Here is a 25,908-nt window from a genome sequence, read left to right on the forward strand (position 1 = left end):
GGTACTATTTATATACAGTAGTTTTCCGATTTAACGAACATTCGTTTCTACGAACATCGCATTTAGCGAACTATCAATATTTTTACATTGAGTACCTTACATAACGAACAAAAAATACTTTTTGTACTCAGTTTAACGAACAAATATAAATAAAATTAATTGAAATTAGAGTTTAATTAACAAAAATAACTAAAAAACATTTCAGAAAAGCTTCGACGTTTTAGGAGGGGTATTTCCTTTTCTATTGCTTTCGAATATGGATTTCGAGAGTTGATTTTTTCTAATTTAGTAAAATGAAGGATCTAGATAATCTGAGATTTGTTATTAAAGATTTATACAAAAAATATGAGATAATCAAATCTACAATCCTTAATGTCGCAAAATCTAGAAAACAAGATATGACAGAGGCAATATTGCAACAATTAAACTGAATTCGCGTTGTAATAACTTTACATTAATCTATTTCCTAAGCCTGATGTAATGGAGGAATTCTGAGGCCAGATTCAGATTCATCGCAATTCAAGACATTGGGTTTCAACTTCTTTAAGAATTATGTCGTCCGACTGCTTTTCCAGAACGTAGATTAGTTTTACGAAATAAACTGTGTTTTTTTTTTCAGATTTCTTTATTGTTTTCACATTGTGATATAAATTGCTAGTTTTTCATAAAATTCTTATAAAATATTGTCTAAAGAATAATTGTTCAATTCACAATCGATGTTGTAGCGTTGTATGCGTAGTATGTCAGCAGCTGCTACAATAATTATAACAATGTTGTTGGTATTTTCTATGCAAAAGCTCTATACAACTCTTACGACAATTTTTCATATGTTTATTTCAGCTAAAGTGGTAACACAGAAATTCAAACAAACAGCTGTTTACCAAAACAAACAAAAATAAAATTTTATTAAAAACTGTTTATTTATTAGTTTTAAATGTGGAATAATGAAAATAAGAGAATTTTAAATTAAAAGAAATTAATTTGGTTTATTTCACTTGTTTAATTAATTTAATATTATTTGATTTTTTATCTTTTGACATTGTTTGTTTTGATTGTTTTTTTTTTTTTTTTTCATTGAGAACATAAACTTATGACTTGCTGCAAAGATCTGTTCACAATCACTGTTACTACACTTTAGTAGATACAATATATAACTTGATTGTGAATTGAACAAATATTTCCTGAAACATATTTTTAAAAATTTGATTTTATGTAATTTTATTATTTATGTACCCAAAAGACACTTTCGAGTTAGTACTGCATATAACGAACTTTTCGATTTAACGAACAGGCCTGACAACATATAGGTTCGTTAAATCGGAAAACTACTGTAGTTCATTAAAATCAATTGACACCAAAGTAATTTTTTTATGATTTTTTTTAAATTAAAATAATTTACAAACAACAGAACTTCTAATGAGTCTATGGTATATTTAATAAAGTCTTAGCAAAACTTATAAAATTCGCCAACTTCTATGAAAATCTTTGTAAAAACCCAACTTTGTTTTCTATTCTCTTCATAAACTTCTAGACCAAAAAGATTTTCATTATAATCGGACATTAACTGCAATAGAAATAAAAACTTTTTGAATAATAATTACAATAAAAACATATTGTTATATGAATGTTTCTACAAGTACTGGACATAAAAGTAGAAGACCAAAAAAAAAACTCTTTTCTTTTTGTACATAATGACTTTATTTCCTAGTAACGTCAAGCAGACAGATGGAGGAAAGATGGACAGACATAAGGATGGACAGACAGATTAAAACACCACACAGCAGCTCTTTTTCCTCACTCATTATCAATAAGAAACATCTTCAGAGACCTCATTGTTTTTGTGTATTTTATATAAATGTACATAATACAAAAGCAATAACTACAATAACAACAACTACAAGAATAACAACAAGACTAAGAACATGAAGTTGAAGAAGAAGAAGAAAAAAAACAATAAAGACAGAGACTATGATGATGATGACGACGTTGTTAATGTTAATGGTGTGGATGATGAAGATGATGATGGTTTTGGTGCCACTACAAAACCAAGAGAAACAAACACTCACTTTAAATGAATTTGTGTGTAGTATTTCTGACTCATTATTATTGTTGTAATTTATTTTTTTCCAGGTCTTTTATTTCAATTTCCACACTCATTATTCATTCACCCTCTAGTTTTTTTCTGGAAGATATCGTTTGGTTGCGACGTAAAAGAAAATAACATTATTGACAGTTGAGAATGCACTGGGAAACATTGATTTCTTTTTTGTTTTATAAAAAAAGAATTAGTTCCGTTTAGATCGCGATCGAAAACTTCGCGGATTGTGTCATTTAAGCCAAATTTCCTAGAATCAGAAGTGAAACCGGTCGTATATATGTAGTACCGAGCATGTAACAGATTATATTATACTTATTGTCTGCATCCGTAGTTCCTAGTGCTGTAGAGCGTCAGTACGGAGGGTTCGATTTTCACCAGAAGCTACGCAAGTTTGGACACAACAGGCCCTATAGTGGGAAAGGTGTATTCCTTCAGATCTGATGTAAAACACATCCTCCGTTTGAGCGAACGAACTAACTAACTAACTAACTAACTAACTAACTACTAACTAACTAACTAACTAACTAACTAACTAACTAACTAACTAACTAACTAACTAACTAACTAACTAACTAACTAACTAACTAACTAACTAACTAACTAACTAACTAACTAACTAACTAACTAACTAACTAACTAACTAACTAACTAACTAACTAACTAACTAACTAACTACTAACTAACTAACTAACTAACTAACTAACTAACTAACTAACTAACTAACTAACTAACTAACTAACTAACTAACTAACTAACTAACTAACTAACTAACTAACTAACTAACTAACTAACTAACTAACTAACTAACTAACTAACTAACTAACTAACTAACTAACTAACTAACTAACTAACTAACTAACTAACTAACTAACTAACTAACTAACTAACTAACTAACTAACTAACTAACTAACTAACTAACTAACTAACTAACTAACTAACTACTAACTAACTAACTAACTAACTAACTAACTAACTAACTAACTAACTAACTAACTAACTAACTAACTAACTAACTAACTAACTAACTAACTAACTAACTAACTAACTAACTAACTAACTAACTAACTAACTAACTAACTAACTAACTAACTAACTAACTAACTAACTAACTAACTAACTAACTAACTAACTAACTAACTAACTAACTAACTAACTAACTAACTAACTAACTAACTAACTAACTAACTAACTAACTAACTAAGAGAAAAACTTCGGAAAAATAATGTACACATTACTATATGGGCCTGTTGTGGTAAAATTTTGTTCTAACCATTTTTATTTCGAAAGGAAAACTTCGGGAATAGAGTGCATGACTAGAAGTACACAGAAGTCATAAGTTTTATTCGAAAAATATCAGGGTCAGGCATTACTTTACCCGTTGAACACAACTGAGGTGCAACTTCAATGTAATGAGATCGTTGATCAATTACATTAATTCTCTGCCCCAGTTACAAAAAAATAGTGTCAATGAATACTAAAACAAACTGATCTTTCGTAGACGAAACTTTAGAACTCTCCCGGTTATGGCATCGATCATGATTGACAAATGAACGATGAAAGAGAGAGATCGTACTTGATCTACAATTACAATGTTTAGAATAAGCCCTTTTTTAAAAATATAGATCACCCTTACCTAAACAATTGGGACCATTTCAGGCCGTTTATTATACGACAAGTTTTGACCCAGTGACTTATATAGAAAGCTATCCTAACAATAACTTCTATGTGGTTATGTTGCTCTGTAAGGGTCGCAGGTATCTTGATGGAAAAACTCTTTCATGTAAAGATCGTCTCTAAGATGAGTCACAAAATGGATCTAATCAAATTATGATCGAAAACAAGTGACAAAGCAAATGAACTTAGTTTTTTAGTTTAGTTTTTTTTTATTATTCCATCTTCTGAATGTTCAAAATTCCATAAGGCATTAGATCCAAAAGCTGAACTACAAATTCTTAGAATTTCTTTATTTTCATAATTCATTAATTTCTGTAAAAATCCCTGTAGCTTAGTGCAATTTGAGCTGAAGTGTTAAATAACTTCTTCCCTGCATCTTTTGCTACTTTTGTGGTCATGATGGTGGTGGCACACACCAATACAATCTTGAGTGTTTTTTTTACTTTTTCATACAACAAAACTTTGAGTAAATTGTTTAGTTTTGTTCAATTTTTGTTTTTGCGTTTATTTATTTATTCTTTTGACTTGAGTTTTGAGGCAAAAGAAAACAAAACAAAAAACCAAATGCAGCATTAAGTTTTTAGATGACTGGTTTTATGGTGGCATTCACAGCCCAAAGGCATTCGAGTAGCAAACTATGCAATTAAGTTTAGCTAAACTAAACTCTTATATAAACAAACTAAAGTTTTCCTCATCCTCACTTTTGTTAAAACGTGGCATGTACAATGGTGGGAGTTATAATTTAATATGTACAACTTACTACTAAACTGTGATAAGCCATGCTAAAAGAATTCAAACAAACCTGCTGTGTTCTTTAACATCGTATTTTTTGTTTAGTGACTCCAGTTGAGAATTCTTTGTTATATTCCTCTTTTTTTATAATCATTTTCAATATTTGTGATCGTTAAAATCGAATGTCATACTCGAACTTGTATCATTTGGATTCGTGGTATGTGCTCATGCTGTGTTTTATATTTTGCCTTTGAAAAATATTTAGTTTCATTAATTAAATTTTATTGCGTTCAATTCTAATGACTACGGAGTTGTTAAAACTTAACAAGATCTTTTTATATCATAGTCACGTGCAGTCGAGTGGCTAAAAATAGTATAAGGAAATAATAAATAAGATAAAGTTACTAAAAACTTTTAATTGACTCATATATTTTTACTCCCTGTTGTATATTTATGTCTGCGTTTATATATTCATACATTTTTTATGTGGCGCTTATTATGATTAACTGTAGACTGTCCACAGAATATGACTGGTGTACGACTAATTAAATTAATGCCCATTTGATGTTGTAGTCTGCACCACTACTCATTCAAACCAGTTCCTTGTATAACGTAAGTAATTAAAAGGAAACACGTTTATTCTCATTTTTCTATTTATATATTGAGTCTAATTGTGATTTTATTTTCTTTTCAAATGAGTTTAGGTTGGGTATTTTCAAAACCAGCCCAGGATTGGAGTACTAGAAATATAAAGTAGTTGGAGCACCTTTTTTATATGGACGAATGGGATGACAAAGGCGTAACACTTCTGTGGAATATAGTCTTGAATAAATTCAGACTATAGACTAGACTATAGACTAGACTATAGACTAGACTATAGACTAGACTATAGACTAGACTATAGACTAGACTATAGACTAGACTATAGACTCGACTATAGATTAGACCATAGACTAGACTATAGACTAGACTATAGACTAGACTATAGACTAGACTATAGATTAGACCATAGACATAGACTAGACTATAGACTAGACTATAGACTAGACTATAGACTAGACTATAGACTAGACTATAGACTAGACTATAGACTAGACTATAGACTAGACTATAGACTAGACTATAGACTAGACTATAGACTAGACTATAGACTAGACTATAGACTAGACTATAGACTAGACTATAGACTAGACTATAGACTAGACTATAGACTAGACTATAGACTAGACTATAGACTAGACTATAGACTAGACTATAGACTAGACTATAGACTAGACTATAGACTAGACTATAGACTAGACTATAGACTAGACTATAGACTAGACTATAGACTTGACTATAGACTAGACTATAGACTAGACTATAGGGTAGACTATAGACTAGACTATAGACTAGACTATAGACTAGCCTATAGACTAGACTATAGACTAGACTAAAGACAAGACTAAAGACTAGACTATAGACTAGTCTATAGACTAGACTATAGACTAGACTATAGACTAGACTATAGACTAGACTATAGACTAGACTATAGACTAGACTATAGACTAGACTATAGACTAGACTATAGACTAGACTACAGACTAGACTATAGACTAGACTAGACTAGACTATAGACTAGGCCAGACTTTAGACTAGACTTAAGTCTAGACTATAGACTAGACTATAGAGACTATAGACTAGACTATAGACTAGACTATAGACTAGACTATAGACTAGACTATAGACTACTATAGACTAGACTATAGACTAGACTATAGACTAGACTATAGACTAGACTATAGACTAGACTATAGACTAGACTATAGACTAGACTATAGACTAGACTATAGACTAGACTATAGACTAGACTATAGACTAGACTATAGACTAGACTATAGACTAGACTATAGACTAGACTATAGACTAGACTATAGACTAGACTATAGATAGACTAGACTATAGACTAGACTATAGACTAGACTATAGACTAGACTATAGACTAGACTATAGACTATTAGACTATACTATAGACTAGACTATAGACTAGACTATAGACTAGACTATAGACTAGACTATAGACTAGACTATAGACTAGACTATAGACTAGACTATAGACTAGACTATAGACTAGACTATAGACTAGACTATAGACTAGACTATAGACTAGACTATAGACTAGACTATAGACTAGACTATAGACTACTATAGACTAGACTATAGACTAGACTATAGACTAGACTATAGACTAGACTATAGACTAGACTATAGACTAGACTATAGACTAGACTATAGACTAGACTATAGACTAGACTATAGACTAGACTATAGACTAGACTATAGACTAGACTATAGACTAGACTATAGACTAGACTATAGACTAGACTATAGACTAGACTATAGACTAGACTATAGACTAGACTATAGACTAGACTATAGACTAGACTATAGACTAGACTATAGACTAGACTATAGACTAGACTATAGACTAGACTATAGACTAGACTATAGACTAGACTATAGACTAGACTATAGACTAGACTATAGACTAGACTATAGACTAGACTATAGACTAGACTATAGACTAGACTATAGACTAGACTATAGACTAGACTATAGACTAGACTATAGACTAGAATACAGACTAGACTATAGACTAGACTATAGACCAGAGTATAGACCAGACTTTAGACTAGACTATAGACTGGACTACAGACTGGACTATAGACTAGACTATAGACTAGACTATAGACTAGACTATAGACTAGACTATAGACTAGACTATAGACTAGACTATAGACTAGACTATAGACTAGACTATAGACTAGACTATAGACTAGACTATAGACTAGACTATAGACTGGACTATAGACTAGACTATAGACCAGACTATAGGCTAGACTATAGACTAGACTATAGACTAGACTATAGACTAGACTATAGACTAGACTATAGACTAGACTATAGACTAGAATATAGACTAGAATATAGACTAGAATACAGACTAGGCTGTAGACTAGAATATAGACTAGACTATAAAAATTGGTAAATCTACAGGCACTAGAGGCACTAATATTTGCAATGCGAGCCCTTTCTTACCAGCTCGTAAATTTTTTTTTGTTTTTGCTACAAACAAAACCTTTTATAAATTTAAGTCACTAAAAAGCTTATCACACATAAAAATTATTAACATTCGCAAACATTTTTTTTTTTTTTGTAATAAAAATTTCTCACAAAAACTTTAAATAATTTTATTTTTAAAAATTCCACCAACCAACAAAACACACCCCACTCAGAAAAAAGGACATGACAAAAATATCAAAACAAACAATGGGTGTGTGTGACTGTATGTGTGAGTGTGTGTTTGTTTATACCAAGAATTTAACAATAAATCACTTTTGTTTATCAATTAAATACCAGAAACTGAAAAAATTGCCTTTTGTCGTATATGATACATAAAAACGAAAAATAAAATAAATATAATAAAAAAAATTCAAAAAACATCGACATAATAAATCTCGTTGAAATAACAACAAATTAAATAAACTTCAAAAAAGAAATATTGGTGGAACCAATACCAACCGCATACAAATATTAAAATAAAAGACCAGCGAACATCAAATGGATTTTATACTAAAGTAAATAAAATCGAAAAGAAAATAAATCATAACAATATTAAAAGAAAAAAAAAACTAAAATGTTGATAACATTAACTCAAATACAATATGCAGCAGTTCTTTCTCTATAAGAACGCACATCAAAAATTAAAACTGTGGCGCAGCAGTCAATATATTTTTCAAATTGTATTATTTGTCTTATCAGTTGTCCAATTGTACTAACAATTATTTACAGTTCCTGGGAATTGACATGCATACCATCTACGTTCCCCAAATACGATCAAGAAACAACGTAAATATTTAAGCAAAACAAAAAGAGTATTCAATGAAAAACTTAAATGACATTAGCAATGTATAGTAAAGTGAATGAAATTATTTTTAGCAACAACTAGTATTGTAAAGAACTTAATAGAATGTTAAAGAATAGCAGAGAAAAATATCCATCATCATCAATCTAAACTTTTATACACAAATGCTTGGTGAGATGGATAAGATTATCCACTTGATAATCGTACATTCTGCTGTATAACCAACACACCGACTGTTCATTCCCCTTTCAAAAAAAGAAACTAGTTCCTATCACTGAGTGTAAATCGTTATATAGTTGGAGAAGTATGAGCCCTAATAGGAAATCTAGTGAATTTAGTTTTAGAACTCCTGTGTTCAAATACATAAAATTTGATAGCATGAATCTGATTTCATAACTAACTAACTAACTAACTAACTAACTAACTAACTAACTAACTAACTAACTAACTAACTAACTAACTAACTAACTAACTACTAACTAACTAACTAACTAACTAACTAACTACTAACTAACTAACTAACTAACTAACTAACTAACTAACTAACTACTAACTAACTAACTAACTAACTAACTAACTAACTAACTAACTAACTAACTAACTAACTAACTAACTAACTAACTAACTAACTAACTAACTAACTAACTAACTAACTAACTACTAACTAACTAACTAACTAACTAACTAACTAACTAACTAACTAACTAACTAACTACTAACTAACTACTAACTAACTAACTAACTAACTAACTAACTACTACTAACTAACTAACTACTACTACTAACTAACTAACTACTAACTAACTAACTAACTAACTAACTAACTAACTAACTACTAACTAACTAACTAACTAACTAACTAACTAACTAACTAACTAACTAACTAACTAACTACTAACTAACTAACTAACTAACTAACTAACTAACTAACTAACTAACTAACTAACTAACTAACTAACTAACTAACTAACTAACTAACTAACTAACTAACTAACTAACTAACTAACTAACTAACTACTAACTAACTAACTAACTAACTAACTAACTAACTACTAACTAACTAACTACTAACTAACTAACTAACTAACTAACTAACTAACTAACTAACTAACTAACTAACTAACTAACTAACTAACTAACTAACTAACTAACTAACTAACTAACTAACTAACTAACTAACTAACTAACTAACTAACTAACTAACTAACTACTAACTAACTACTAACTAACTAACTAACTAACTAACTAACTAACTAACTAACTAACTAACTAACTAACTAACTAACTAACTAACTAACTAACTAACTAACTAACTAACTAACTAACTACTAACTAACTAACTAACTAACTAACTAACTAACTAACTAACTAACTAACTAACTAACTAACTAACTAACTAACTAACTAACTAACTAACTAACTAACTAACTAACTAAACAACTAACAAACAAAAATCCTTCTTCACGAATGACTCTGTTGTATTGAAGTATGTTCTGTAATCTGGAATACGTCTGGATTAGCTTGGCCTATAATCTAAGCTACAGGTTGTACTATATTCTAAATTATATTCTGGACTATAGACTTAACTACAACCTGGACTAACTACTGCTTGGGGTATAACATGAATAGCCGTTTGGTCAATAGCCTTAACTACAATCTGGACTATAACATGAACTGCCGTCTGGACTATAGCGTTAGCTATAACATGAACTGCCGTCTGGACTATATTTATAACTATAATCGTGACTAAAGACTTTACTATAGCTTAAGCTAAAGCATTAACTGTTGTTTCAACTATGAACCGAAATACAGTCTGATCTATAGTCTGAACAATAACATGCAGTTAGTCAATCAGTCAGTCAGTTAGTCAAGGGACTATAGACATAACTTTTGCTTGAGTTATATTCTTAACTGTCGTTTGAGCTATAGTCTGCTCTATGTTTTGAAATATAGTCTGGACCATAAGATTATGTTGTAAGTGTTTTTCTAAATGCTAAACGAAAGTGACGATATTGCAATTAGTTAATTGATATTTGTTAAAACAAAGTGCCATAATTACCTTTAGGCTATTTTGATGTTTTATAATACATAACACTTAATTACCTAAATAATTTAATTTATTTTTAACAATTACTAAAATATTTAAAATTTCCAAATATATAATTACACTTTTACCTCATTAAGATCATTATTAATTTCAGTAAAATTGTATTTACAATTATTTTCCTACGGGGTTTAACTAATACATATTGGTATTGACAAAATACAAAAAAAAAAAACATTAAGAAAAAAACATATTATGCTGAAATTATGCGCTACTCTTTCTTTTTCACCGATTTCCATCAGTTAAGTTATGCTAGCACAGTGGTACGAGATGACAAATATTTGCAATATGAAAACAGAACAAGTGACCACTTACTGTCCAAAAAAGTACACCAGATTATGGAAGTCTTTAAGTAACTGCTGGTTAATAGTACTTTTACTTTTTGGTTCCTTTTTTGTTATTGAAATTTGCTAATTAATACCACTGTACTTAGTATATACTTGCTACTGTACTCTACTGTAATATTGTTTGTTGAACGCGTCGTGTCGACAACGAAATCATCAATCAATATTTGATGTATAGTTTTTTTTTCTACACATTTTTTATGTGTCTTTGTTGTTTATTTTAATTTTTTTTTTTATTTTTTTGTACGCAAAATAAAACGGTAAAAATAAATATGGAAATAAAGATAAAGTTTCTGAAGAAATTGAAAACCTTTAATTGTTTATTTTGTTGCAAACAAACAAAAAAAAAAACAAACTAAAACGTTTATGTTGCAATAAATCCCCAAGTAATGATATTTTTTTGTTCAAATACAACTCAAACAAAAACAAGTAAGAAGTTATAGTCGGGGCGAGGCCGACCATATAATACCCTACACCTTTGACAAAAATATAATGTGATTTAGTTGCCATAATGAAGCATTTAAGTTGAATTGTACCTTACCTTAGATATACATACTTAAGCCGTTTATTGTTGAATAAAATTGTGGACATTTAAGTGAAATTTTGATGGGGGCTTTTCATAGGGGCTAGGGTCATATGAGAACCTATTATTATGGAATTCATGGGGGTCATCAAGTCTTGTATACAACTTGGTTTTTGCAGCTTTTTGTCGAGATATGAGTATATTAAACATAATTATGAACTTAAAAGGCCTATTCGGCGGGTTCGGTTGTATGGGGGCTAGGTGAAATAATGGACCGATGTAAACCATTTTCAACAGGCTTCATCTACGGTACCATAAAAGATCATGAGCCAAATTTCATTGAATTATCTCCAAACTTGCGACCTGTAGTTTGATTACAAATTTTAAAAGCCCTATTCGGGGGTTCAGTTGTATGGGGGCTAGGTGAAATAATGGACCGATGGTAACCATTTTCAATAGGCTTCGTCTACGGTACCATAAAAGATCATGTACCAAATTTCATTGAATTATCTCCAAAATTGCGACCTGTAGTTTGATTACAAGTTTTAAAAGCCATATTCGGGGGTTCAGTTGTATGGGGGCTAGGTGAAATAATGGACCGATGGTAACCATTTTCAATAGGCTTCGTCTACGGTACCATAAAAGATCATGTGCCTAATTTCATTGAATTATCTCTAAGATTGCGACCTGTAGTTTGATTACAAGGATTACAAGCCCTATTGGGGGGTTCAGTTGTATGGGGGCTAGGTGAAATAATGAACCGATCTTAACCATTTTCAATAGGCTTCGTCCCTGGGACAATAGAAGATCATGTACCAAATTTCATTGAATTATCTTCAAAATTGCGACCTGTAGTTTGATTACAAGGTTTACATGGACGGACGGACAGACGGACAGACGGACGGACAGACGGACGGACATAGCTAAATCGACTCAGAAAATGATTCTGAGCCGATTGGTATACTTTAAGGTGGGTATAGGACCAATATTATTGTGCGTTACAAACATCAGCACAAACCCAATATACCCTCCCCACTAAAGTGGTGTAGGGTATAACAAGAAAATATAAACAAGTGATTGAGTGTAAATGAGTAAAATAATTGAGTGAGTTTTTCTTTCCACATAAACACAAGCAAAATGCAAACAAGAATTTGTTGTATTTTGTTTTTTTTTTTTTTTCTTCTTGTTGTATACAAATACCGGTCTCATACAAACAACAAAAACAACATGATTTTTATATAAAATTTATATTATACATATGCAGACGTTTGCTTGAGTGTGTTTGTTTGATTTTGTTGTGTTTGAATTTTGTTTTTCTTTTGTAGTTTGAGATTTGTTTTTGGGGAGATAATCAACAACAAAAGCCAGACAATAAGAAAAAGATTTTAGTGTAACTTTAGCATGCTACATGACCAATTGTCTGTCTAATCAATTGATTTCAAATAAAATTTCCATTTAAAACCAAAAAATATACAAAAAAAAAATTTTGAAAAAAAGAAATAAAATTAACACGAATGAAAAACAAGTGTTTTGTGTGCAATTGTTTATATTAAAATTCCAAAAAACCAACATCCTTGCTAAACAAAAAAAGAAAAAACCTCTATTGTTTGTAAACAGCTTCCCTACAAGGAGCAAAAAAAAAAAATTAAGTGTTTGTGTAGAGTTTTTATTTTTGTGGAGAATTTCTCTTTATTTCGAAAAACAAAATACGCCTGGTATCCTTGAAACTGATTCTCCGTATTAGAGATTCATGCGCAATTAACTGCTAAACAAAAAATGTGAGTAAATTATATTGTGTTAAATTATAAAAGAAAATAAAATTATTGTTAAATTATGGTCCTTTTCGTAAGTAAAAATTATGTATGTGTTAAAAAAGAAATTAAAAAGCAAGTGACAAGAAAATTTAAGGAGGAAAATAATAAAAAGGATCGTTTAGCACAGCTGTTGGATATACATACATACATATAAATACATATATTTTTTTTAAATTTAAAGTAAAAGAAAATTTCTAATTGGAAAATTATGTTTTTTTGTGAGAGAACAAAAATTCTATTAAATTTCCTTGTAAGTTAAGAGTTATTGAGCCGACCTGCATGGAAAATTCAGTACTTTTTGATATCCAAAAATACCATTATAAATTTTTGATAAATAGTCCACTCAGTAGTCTATAGTGTAGTCTAAGGTGTAGTCTATAGTATAGTCTATAGACTACTCTATAGTCTAGTCTATAGTCTACTCTATAGTCTAGTCTATAGTCTAGTCTATAGTCTAGTCTATAGTCTAGTCTATAGACTAGTCTATAGTCTAGTCAATAGTCAAGTCTATAGTGTTGTATATAGTCTAGTCTAGTCTATAACCTACTTTATGTCTTGTCTATAGTATAGTCTATAGTATTGTACGTCTAGTATAAAGTCTAGTCTGTAGTCGAGTCTATAGTCTAGTCTATAGTATAGTATAGTCTAGTCTATAGTATAGTATAGTCTAGTCTATAGTATAGTCTATGGCATAGTCCATAGTATAGTCTATAGTATAGTCTATAGTATAGTATACAGTCTAGTCTGTATTCTAGTATATAGTCTAGTCTATAGCCTAGTATAAAATCTAGCATATAGTCTAGTCTATAGTCTAGTATATAGTCTAGTATTTAGTCTAATCTATAGTATGGTCTATAGTCTAGTCTATAGTCTAGCCTTTAGCCTATAGTCTAGTCTGTAGTCTAGTCTGTAGTCTAGTCTATAGTCTGTTCTGTAGTCTAGTCTATAGTCTAGTCTATAGCCTAGTCTGTAGTCTAGTCTATAGTCTAGTCTATAGTCTAGTCTATAGTCTAGTCTATAGTCTAGTCTATAGTCTAGTCTATAGTCTGTTCTGTAGACTAGTCTATAGCCTAGTCTGTAGTCTAGTCTATAGTCTAGTCTATAGTCTAGTCTATAGTCTAGTCTATAGTCTAGTCTATAGTCTAGTCTATAGTCTAGTCTATAGTCTAGTCTATAGTCTAGTCTATAGTCTAGTCTATAGTCTAGTCTATAGTCTAGTCTATAGTCTAGTCTATAGTCTAGTCTATAGTCTAGTCTATAGTCTAGTCTATAGTCTAGTCTATAGTCTAGTCTATAGTCTAGTCTATAGTCTAGTCTATAGTCTAGTCTAGTCTAGTCTATAGTCTAGTCTATAGTCTAGTCTAGTCTAGTCTATAGTCTAGTCTATAGTCTAGTCTATAGTCTAGTCTATAGTCTAGTCTATAGTCTAGTCTATAGTCTAGTCTATAGTCTAGTCTATAGTCTAGTCTATAGTCTAGTCTATAGTCTAGTCTATAGTCTAGTCTATAGTCTAGTCTATAGTCTAGTCTATAGTCTAGTCTATAGTCTAGTCTATAGTCTAGTCTATAGTCTAGTCTATAGTCTAGTCTATAGTCTAGTCTATAGTCTAGTCTATAGTCTAGTCTATAGTCTAGTCTATAGTCTAGTCTATAGTCTAGTCTATAGTCTAGTCTATAGTCTAGTCTATAGTCTAGTCTATAGTCTAGTCTATAGGCTAGTCTATAGTTTAGTCTATAGTCTAGTCTATAGTCTAGTCTATAGTCTAGTCTATAGTCTAGTCTGTAGTCTAGTCTATAGTCTGGTCTATAGTCTAGTCTATAGTCTAGTCTATAGTCTAGTCTATAGTCTAGTCTATAGTCTAGTCTATAGTCTAGTCTATAGTCTAGTCTATAGTCTAGTCTATAGTCTAGTCTATAGTCTAGTCTATAGTCTAGTCTATAGTCTAGTCTAGTCCTATAGTCTAGTCTATAGTCTAGTCTATAGGCTAGTCTATAGTTTAGTCTATAGTCTAGTCTATAGGCTAGTCTATAGTTTAGTCTATAGTCTAGTCTATAGTCTAGTCTATAGTCTAGTCTATAGTCTAGTCTATAGTCTAGTCTATAGTCTAGTCTATAGTCTAGTCTATAGTCTGGTCTATAGTCTAGTCTATAGTCTAGTCTATAGTCTAGTCTATAGTCTAGTCTATAGTCTGGTCTATAGTCTAGTCCAACGGTTCCCAAATGGGGGTCCGCGGACCCCTAGTGGTCCGTAGTAAAATCCTAGGGGGTCCGCGAAGACGAACGAAAAAAACCATGATTAAACAATATTCTGCTTTTATATGTATGTACAAATATCTCCAATTTTTGTGCAATAATCCCAAATCTTTTGGTGACTTTTTGAATTTTATTTTTTCGGTTGTTTATCAGGAAGAAGCTAGGCCCTACAAATTTATTGTATAACTTTTATAAATTAAAGTATTGCGTGATTTTTAATTTTTATTTCCTGTATATGTACTGAAATAATGGTTTTTATTTCAGACAAATAATACTCTGCCTTACAATTAAATTAGGGATACTGGTATTCCGGAGTATGAAGTTCAATTCAAAGACAAGCTTATTACAGATTTAAGTTTATCAAATTGTAAGCAAAAGTGTTCTTGTTTGAAAGGACTAAAATTATATATTTCCAAAACAGAGGTGACTCTTTATGCATCTCTTTATAAATATTCCAATCCGACGTGATACACAGATTTTAACTTGATTTTGTCGACCAATACATATTATTAAATTAACATCAGAAAATCCATAGCGTTTCGCGTAAATATGTAGCCAAAAACAATGAAGTAAAATAATTCGTTGGTATTTTAAAATTCAAATTTAAGTTCCAAATTCACAGTACTTTAACAAAGAGTTCAAATCATATATTATGCGGACAACGCATTCCGCAACAACATAGAAGAAGTCCAACTTTTTTATATTATTTTCCCGAAAACTTAGCTCACTTACTCAGTTCACCCTTTGCAATCGCAACAAATTTTTGAAACGTGACTCCTTAAGCACATGTAACAATATGTGATAAAGAAACCTTTTCGCTACCTTGAAGAAAAATGAACATGAAAGATCTCACGATCATAAAATTAAACATCATGTTAACATATCAACAAAGAAGTCATTCTATCTTCAAAACATGCAATTGAAAACCTATCTGAAATATTATGTATTCTCAATGTACGGGAATATTTTATAGATATGACATCTCTACATTTATTAGACCTAGGAATTAATGAACTAGGTCAATTTTCGGATGGACAATTATTTAGAACAATAAGATATCAAAATATGTATGGGGGGTCCGCGAAATTAAATAAGTTCTTCAAGGGGTCCGCGAAGTAAAAATCGGTGGGAACCGCTGGTCTAGTCTATAGTCTAGTCTATAGTCTAGTCTATAGTCTAGTATATAGTCTAGTCTATAGTCTAGTCTATAGTCTGGTCTATAGTCTAGTCTATAGTCTAGTCTATAGTCAAGTCTATAGTCTAGTCTATAGTCTAGTCTATAGTCTAGTCCTATAGTCTAGTCTATAGTCTAGTCTATAGTCTAGTCTATAGTCCTAGTCTATAGTCTAGTCTATAGTCTAGTCTATAGTCTAGTCTATAGTCTAGTCTATAGTCTAGTCTATAGTCTAGTCTATAGTCTAGTCTATAGTCTAGTCTATAGTCTAGTCTATAGTCTAGTCTATAGTCTAGTCTATAGTCTAGGTCTATAGTCTAGTCTATAGTCTAGTCTATAGTCTAGTCTATAGTCTAGTCTATAGTCCTAGTCTATAGTCTAGTCTATAGTCTAGTCTATAGTCTAGTCTATAGTCTAGTCTATAGTCTAGTCTATAGACTAGTCTATAGTCAAGTCTATAGTCTAGTCTATATCTAGTCTATAGTCAAGTCTATAGTCTAGTCTATAGTCTAGTCTATAGTCTAGTCTATAGTCTAGTCTATAGTCTAGTCTATAGTCTATCTATAGTCTAGTCTATAGTCTAGTCTATAGTCTAGTCTATAGTCTAGTCTATAGTCTAGTCTATAGTCTAGTCTATAGTCTAGTCTATAGTCTAGTCTATAGTCTAGTCTATAGTCTAGTCCATAGTCTACTCTATAGTCTAGTCTATAGTCTAGTATATAGACTAGTCCATAGTCTAGTCTATAGTCTAGTCTATAGTCTAGTCTATAGTCTAGTCTATAGTTTAGTCTATAGTCTAGTCTAGTCTATAGTCTAGTCTATAGTCTAGTCTATAGTCCAGTCTAGTCTAGTCTATAGTCTAGTCTATAGTCTAGTCTATAGTCTAGTCTATAGTCTAGTCTATAGTCTAGTCTATAGTCTAGTCTATAGTCTAGTCTATAGTCTGGTTTATAGTCTAGTCTATAGTCTAGTTTATAGTCTAGTCTATAGTCTAGTTTATAGTCTAGTCTATAGTCTAGTCTATAGTCTAGTCTATAGTCTAGTCTATAGTCTAGTCTATAGTCTAGTCTATAGTCTAGTCTATAGTCTAGTCTATAGTCTAGTCTATAGTCTAGTCTATAGTCTAGTCTATAGTCTAGTCTAGTCTAGTCTATAGTTAGTCTATTGTCTAGTCTATAGTCTAGTCTGGTAGTCTAGTAGTCTGGTCTATAGTCTAGTCTATAGTCTAGTCTATAGTCTAATCTATAGTCTAGGCTAGCTCCTGCTGCTCAAAAATTATATTTTTAATGGATTTTCCTGTAACTTTTTTAACTTAACACTCTCAAACTCACCTCGAAATTCCCACAAGTGTGCCTGCTGCCCCTTTTATATAAAAATAAAAACCAAATTAATGAGCATCATTAAATGACCTTTAGAAGAACTTTTGTGCACTACAATACAATTATGATAAGAATAAATAATGCTACTGTGTAGCTGGCAGTAGCTGCTACTGCTACTCACTGCCACTATTTATTTGTAGAAAATACTACAATCATTTATAAAATAATTGCAAAAAAAGCAAAGCAATGTATTAAATTATAATTGTTTTTTTATTTAAAAAAACTGTGATAAGAATTAAACACAATATTATGGGGGAAAAAATATATAAATAAACACAAAACATTTGCAAGTTTATCAATCAAATTGATGCTGGCATGTCATCGAAGAAAGGGTTAAACAATTAGTAGTTGAGCAAATAAAAAAAAAACGTTAATTATAAACTGATTTTGTATTAGAATTAAAAAGAAGTGTAGGAGTTAAACTATTTTATAGCAAGACTTAAGTTATGTTCAGATTATTTCCATATTTCAGGAAATTTGCTTAAACACTGATCGTGTTTGGATTTTGTATAATTGAAACACTAGAGATTGTTTAATTATTAATTGATTTCCTTTATTTTTCGAAATTTACAATAATGTGAACGTACTTTAATATCGTGTTCACATTAAAAACATTTCTTTAGCATGTGATTTTGAAAAGAAATAAGTGATCTTATTATAAAAATCACGATGCTATTTAAAATTTTTAGGTGGTAATTCTTAAAATTTTTTGAAAAAGTATTTATTTTGAAAGATTAAACACGCAAATAATTTTTTTCATATTTCAACTCACTCAAAGTAATACTTAGCAAACAAAAGTTTAGTGTATTCATTTGTGACTCTAAATAGTCACTTTGCTGTGAACAACAGCACCAAAAATTCGTTTTTATTATGATTAAGTGAAAAATAAATAATGAAATAAATTAAATGATATAAAATGAAATTTAATATCATAAGAATACTTCTATAATATGAATATAGGTTAGAAGGGTAGAAAGAACAAAGGGGGAGAGCATAATAATAAACAATTTAGCGGGATTGTCGGACAAATTTTGGGGAAAAAAATTTTAATATTTTGAAGCGATATTTGCGTTCATTTACATATTATACTATAGTGGGAGGGTATTTTGATGTTTGTAACATCCAAAAATATTGATCCTATACCCACCTTAAAGTATATCGATCGACTCAGAATCACTTTCTGAGTTGATTAAGCTATGTATGTACGTCTGTCCGTCCATTCGTCCGTCCGTCTGTCTGTGTTACCCTGTAAACCTCGTAAGTACGAAACTTGGCTCGAACTCTTTTTTTGAACCAAGAAATCATAAAACTCCTGTAAAGTACTAAAAAAACAAATTGAAATCTTTCTCACACAACCCTCGTATTCCATTAATAATAACGCAATATCATTGAGAATGGACGGACGGGAAGACCATCATATACAAAAATACATTAATTTTATTTAAACAGTTACTCATCTTCACAAAAATTACAAAAAACAAAACAAAAATACCAGCATATTAAACATTAAAATTACGTTAAGAAGGGTAAAGGAGGCAAAAAGGAACGTTCGTAAACAACAAGGTTTGGTTGGTATGTATGTCAACATTGATGAAAATATAAACTATCACAAAACTAAAGAGGTGTGAGTAAGTGACACACGGCTGTAAAATGATGTTTCATGATTTTGTCAAAAGTTTGTCTTTGTTTAAACTCTTCTTTCTGAAAAGGGGCTGAAAAAAAAGTAACAACACTAAACAAAAACTTAAACTCAAAAAGTAAAAAAGTAACCATCATCTACACCTCTCACAACCAACATAAACATTGCCATCATCATCATCATATTTATTTAAGTAAAAAAATTCAAAATGTCAATAGAATAAAAGAAATCATCAAAAAGTTTAATACAACAGAAAAGGACTTGTGTCCTTGTTCAACCATGTGAATTACAGGCTGACTGAATGACTGACGGACGTATGGTTGGCCGCTATGATGAGCAAACGCCTGTCAATCATTATGTATTATTGTATGTAGTTTTTGTGGTGAACCTTTTTTCTGTCTTTTTTTTTTTGTTTGGCATTGAAGCTGAAATAAATAAATTTTTTATTTTTAAGATAAAGATACTTTTCCTTTTGTTGAAATATTGAAAAAAAAGAAACTATAAAAAGGAAGTCTTGAGAATAAGGGTAAGAGGATTACAAAAGTTTACATGTTTTTGAACACCTTAAAACAGGTGACCTGTGTGCACCTATTGTTTGTTTGTTTTTGGGGTGAGGATGGATAAAAAGGTACAATTTGAAATGCTTAATTTAATATTTACGCCACAATAAGAAATCTGCTAAAAATCATGCATTTAATAGAAAAGTTATATTATTGATATAAAGAAGTGGTATTAAATGAACAAGAACAGAACTAGAACAGAACTAGAACAGAACTAGAACATAACTAGAACAGACTAGAACAGAACTAGAACAGAACTAGAACAGAACTAGAACAGAACTAGAACAGAACTAGAACAGAACTAGAACAGAACTAGAACAGAACTAGAAATAACTAGAACATAACTAGAACATAACTAGAACAGAACTAGAACAGAACTAGAACATAGAACAGAACTAGAACAAACTAGAACAGAACTAGAACAGAACTAGAACAGAACTAGAACAGAACTAGAACAGAACTAGAACAGAACTAGAACAGAACTAGAACAGAACTAGAACAGAACTAGAACAGAACTAGAACAGAACTAGAACAGAACTAGAACATAACTAGAACATAACTAGAACAGAACTAGAACAGAACTAGAACAGAACTAGAACAGAACTAGAACAGAACTAGAACAGAACTAGAACAGAACTAGAACAGAACTAGAACAGAACTAGAACAGAACTAGAACAGAACTAGAACAGAACAGAACTAGAACAGATCTAGAACAGAACTAGAACAGAACTAGAACAGAACTAGAACAGAACTAGAACAGAACTAGAACAGAACTAGAACAGAACTAGAACAGAACTAGAACAGAACTAGAACATAACTAGAAAGAACTAGAACAGAACTAGAACAGAACTAGAACAGAACTAGAACAGAACTAGAACAGAACTAGAACAGAACTAGAACAGAACTAGAACAGAACTAGAACAGAACTAGAACAGAACTAGAACAGAACTAGAACAGAACTAGAACAGAACTAGAACAGAACTAGAACAGAACTAGAACAGAACTAGAACAGAACTAGAACAGAACTAGAACAGAACTAGAACAGAACTAGAACAGAACTAGAACAGAACTAGAACAGAACTAGAACAGAACTAGAACAGAACTAGAACAGAACTAGAACAGAACTAGAACAGAACTAGAACAGAACTAGAACAGAACTAGAACAGAACTAGAACAGAACTAGAACAGAACTAGAACAGAACTAGAACAGAACTAGAACAGAACTAGAACAGAACTAGAACAGAACTAGAACAGAACTAGAACAGAACTAGAACAGAACTAGAACAGAACTAGAACAGAACTAGAACAGAACTAGAAAGAACTAGAACAGAACTAGAACAGAACTAGAACAGAACTAGAACAGAACTAGAACAGAACTAGAACAGAACTAGAACAGAACTAGAACAGAACTAGAACAGAACTAGAACAGAACTAGAACAGAACTAGAACAGAACTAGAACAGAACTAGAACAGAACTAGAACAGAACAGAACTAGAACAGAACTAGAACAGAACTAGAACAGAACTAGAACAGAACTAGAACAGAACTAGAACAGAACTAGAACACAGAACTAGAACAGAACTAGAACAGAACTAGAACAGAACTAGAACAGAACTAGAACAGAACTAGAACAGAACTAGAACAGAACTAGAACAGAACTAGAACAGAACTAGAACAGAACTAGAACAGAACTAGAACAGAACTAGAAACAGAACTAGAACAGAACTAGAACAGAACTAGAACAGAACTAGAACAGAACTAGAACAGAACTAGAACAGAACTAGAACAGAACTAGAACAGAACTAGAACAGAACTAGAACAGAACTAGAACAGAACTAGAACAGAACTAGAACAGAACTAGAACAGAACTAGAACAGAACTAGAACAGAACTAGAACAGAACTAGAACAGAACTAGAACAGAACTAGAACAGAACTAGAACAGAACTAGAACAGAACTAGAACAGAACTAGAACAGAACTAGAACAGAACTAGAACAGAACTAGAGCAGAACTAGAACAGAACTAGAACAGAACTAGAACAGAACTAGAACAGAAATAGAACAGAACTAGAACAGAACTAGAACAGAACTAGAACAGAACTAGAACAGAACTAGAACAGAACTAGAACAGAACTAGAACAGAACTAGAACAGAACTAGAACAGAACTAGAACAGAACTAGAACAGAACTAGAACAGAACTAGAACAGAACTAGAAACAGAACTAGAACTAGAACAGAACTAGAACAGAACTAGAACAGAACTAGAACAGAACTAGAAACAGAACTAGAACAGAACTAGAACAGAACTAGAACAGAACTAGAACAGAACTAGAACAGAACTAGAACAGAACTAGAACAGAACTAGAACAGAACTAGAACAGACTAGAACAGAACTAGAACAGAACTAGAACAGAACTAGAACAGAACTAGAACAGAACTAGAACAGAACTAGAACAGAACTAGAACAGAACTAGAACAGAACTAGAACAGAACAGAAAGAACTAGAACAGAACTAGACAGAACTAGAACAGAACTAGAACAGAACTAGAACAGAACTAGAACAGAACTAGAACAGAACTAGAACAGACTAGAACAGAACAGAACTAGAACAGAACTAGAACAGAACTAGAACAGAACTAGAACAGAACTAGAACAGAACTAGAACAGAACTAGAACAGAACTAGACAGAACTAGAACAGAACTAGAACAGAACGAACAGAACTAGAACAGAAATAGAACAGAACTAGAACAGAACTAGAACAGAACTAGAACAGAACTAGAGAACTAGAACAGAACTAGAACAGAACTAGAACAGAACTAGAACAGAACTAGAACAGAACTAGAACAGAACTAGAACAACTAGAACAGAACTAGAACAGAACTAGAACAGAACTAGAACTAGAACAGAACTAGAACAGAACTAGAACAGAACTAGAACAAACTAGAACAACGAGAACAGAACTAGAACAGAACTAGAACAGAACTAGAACAGAACTAGAACAGAACTAGAACAGAACTAGAAAGAACTAGAACAGAACTAGAACAGAACTAACAGAACTAGAACAGAACTAGAACAGAACTAGAACAGAACTAGAACAGAACTAGAACAGAACTAGAACAGAACTAGAACAGAACTAGAACAGAACTAGAACAGAACTAGAACAGAACTAGAACAGAACTAGAACAGAACTAGAACGAACTAGAACAGAACTAGAACAGAACTAGAACAGAACTAGAACAGAACTAGAACAGAACTAGAGCAGAACTAGAACAGAACTAGAACAGAACTAGACAGAACTAGAACAGAATAGAACAGAACTAGAACAGAACTAGAACAGAACTAGAACAGAACTAGAACAGAACTAGAACAGAACTAGAACAGAACTAAACAGAACTAGAACAGAACTAGAACAGAACTAGAACAGAACTAGAAACAGAACTAGAACAGAACTAGAACAGAACTAGAACAGAACTAGAACAGAACTAGAACAGAACTAGAACAGAACTAGAACAGAACTAGAACAGAACTAGAACAGAACTAGAACAGAACTAGAACAGAACTAGAACAGAACTAGAACAGAACTAGAACAGAACTAGAACAGAACTAGACAGAACTAGAACAGAACTAGAACAGAACTAGAACAGAACTAGAACAGAACTAGAACAGAACTAGAACAGAACTAGAACAGAACTAGAACAGAACTAGAACAGAACTAGAACAGAACTAGAACAGAACTAGAACAGAACTAGAACAGAACTAGAACAGAACTAGAACAGAACTAGAACAGAACTAGAACAGAACTAGGACAGAACTAGAATAGAACTAGAATAGAACTAGAACAGAACTAGAACAGAACTAGAACAGAACTAGAACAGAACTAGAACAGAACTAGAACAGAACTAGAACAGAACAGAACTAGAACAGAACTAGAACAGAACTAGAACAGAACTAGAACAGAACTAGAACAGAACTAGAACAGAACTAGAACAGAACTAGAACAGAACTAGAACAGAACTAGAACAGAACTAGAACAGAACAGAACTAGAACAGAACTAGAACAGAACTAGAAGAGAACTAGAACAGAACTAGAACAGAACTAGAACAGAACTAGAACAGAACTAGAACAGAACTAGAACAGAACTAGAACAGAACTAGAATAGAACTAGAACAGAACAGAACTAGAACAGAACTAGAACAGAACTAGAACAGAACTAGAACAGAACTAGAACAGAACTAGAACAGAACTAGAACAGAACTAGAACAGAACTAGAACAGAACTAGAACAGAACTAGAACAGAACTAGAACAGAACTAGAACAGAACTAGAACAGAACTAGAACAGAACTAGAACAGAACTAGAACAGAACTAGAACAGAACTAGAACAGAACTAGAACAGAACTAGAACAGAACTAGAACAGAACTAAGAACAGAACTAGAACAGAACTAGAACAGAACTAGAACAGAACTAGAACAGAACTAGAACAGAACAGAACTAGAACTAGAACAGAACTAGAACAGAACTAGAACAGAACTAGAACAGAACTAGAACAGAACTAGAACAGAACTAGAACAGAACTAGAACAGAACTAGAACAGAACTAGAACAGAACTAGAACAGAACTAGAACAGAACTAGAACAGAACTAGAACAGAACTAGAACAGAACTAGAACAGAACTAGAACAGAACTAGAACAGAACTAGAACAGAACTAGAACAGAACTAGAACAGAACTAGAACAGAACTAGAACAGAACTAGAACAGAACTAGAACAGAACTAGAACAGAACTAGAACAGAACTAGAACAGAACTAGAACAGAACTAGAACAGAACTAGAACAGAACTAGAACAGAACTAGAACAGAACTAGAACAGAACTAGAACAGAACTAGAACAGAACTAGAACAGAACTAGAACAGAACTAGAACAGAACTAAACAGAACTAGAACAGAACTAGAACAGAACTAGAACAGAACTAGAGAGACTAGAACAGAACTAGAACAGAACTAGAACAGAACTAGAACAGAATAGAACAGAACTAGAACAGAACTAGAACAGAAACTAGAACAGAACTAGAACAGAACTAGAACAGAACTAGAACAGAACTAGAACAGAACTAGAACAGAACTAGAACAGAACTAGAACAGAACTAGAACAGAACTAGAACAGAACTAGAACAGAACTAGAACAGAACTAGAACAGAACTAGAACAGAACTAGAACAGAACTAGAACAGACTAGAACAGAACTAGAACAGAACTAGAACAGAACTAGAACAGAACTAGAACAGAACTAGAACAGAACTAGAACAGAACTAGAACAGAACTAGAAAAACTAGAACAGAACTAGAACAGAACTAGAACAGAACTAGAACAGAACTAGAACAGAACTAGAACAGAACTAGAACAGAACTAGAACAGAACTAGAACAGAACTAGAACAGAACTAGAACAGAACTAGAACAGAACTAGAACAGAACTAGAACAGAACTAGAACAGAACTAGAAACAGAACTAGAACAGAACTAGAACAGAACTAGAACAGAACTAGAACAGAACTAGAACAGAACTAGAACAGAACTAGAACAGAACTAGAACAGAACTAGAACAGAACTAGACAGAACTAGAACAGAACTAGAACAGAACTAGAACAGAACTAGAACAGAACTAGAACAGAACTAGAACAGAAACTAGAACAGAACTAGAACAGAACTAGAAC

At 31.8% G+C, this 25,908-nt stretch overlaps 1 protein-coding gene and 1 long non-coding RNA gene across 5 annotated transcripts in view; one reads left to right on the plus strand and one right to left on the minus strand.

Annotated features, from left to right (window-relative positions):
- The window catches only part of LOC119604666, a 259,457-nt gene that overhangs the window by 126,828 nt on the left and 106,721 nt on the right, over positions 1 to 25,908 (minus strand). The window lies entirely within an intron of this gene.
- LOC119604661 (protein kinase 4-like) overlaps positions 12,755 to 25,908 on the plus strand; it is a 121,133-nt gene continuing 107,979 nt past the window's right edge. For both annotated transcript variants that reach the window (XM_037957433.1, XM_037957434.1), the window contains exon 1: positions 12,755 to 13,158. The gene's annotated coding sequence lies outside the window, so the exon portion shown is untranslated. The remainder of the gene's footprint in view (positions 13,159 to 25,908) is intronic.

The sequence above is a fragment of the Lucilia sericata genome, unplaced genomic scaffold (genome assembly GCF_015586225.1).
Source record: "Lucilia sericata isolate MDLA Ls3-8-SP2 unplaced genomic scaffold, ASM1558622v1 Contig000417F_arrow, whole genome shotgun sequence".
In the NCBI taxonomy this organism is placed as follows: domain Eukaryota; kingdom Metazoa; phylum Arthropoda; class Insecta; order Diptera; family Calliphoridae; genus Lucilia; species Lucilia sericata.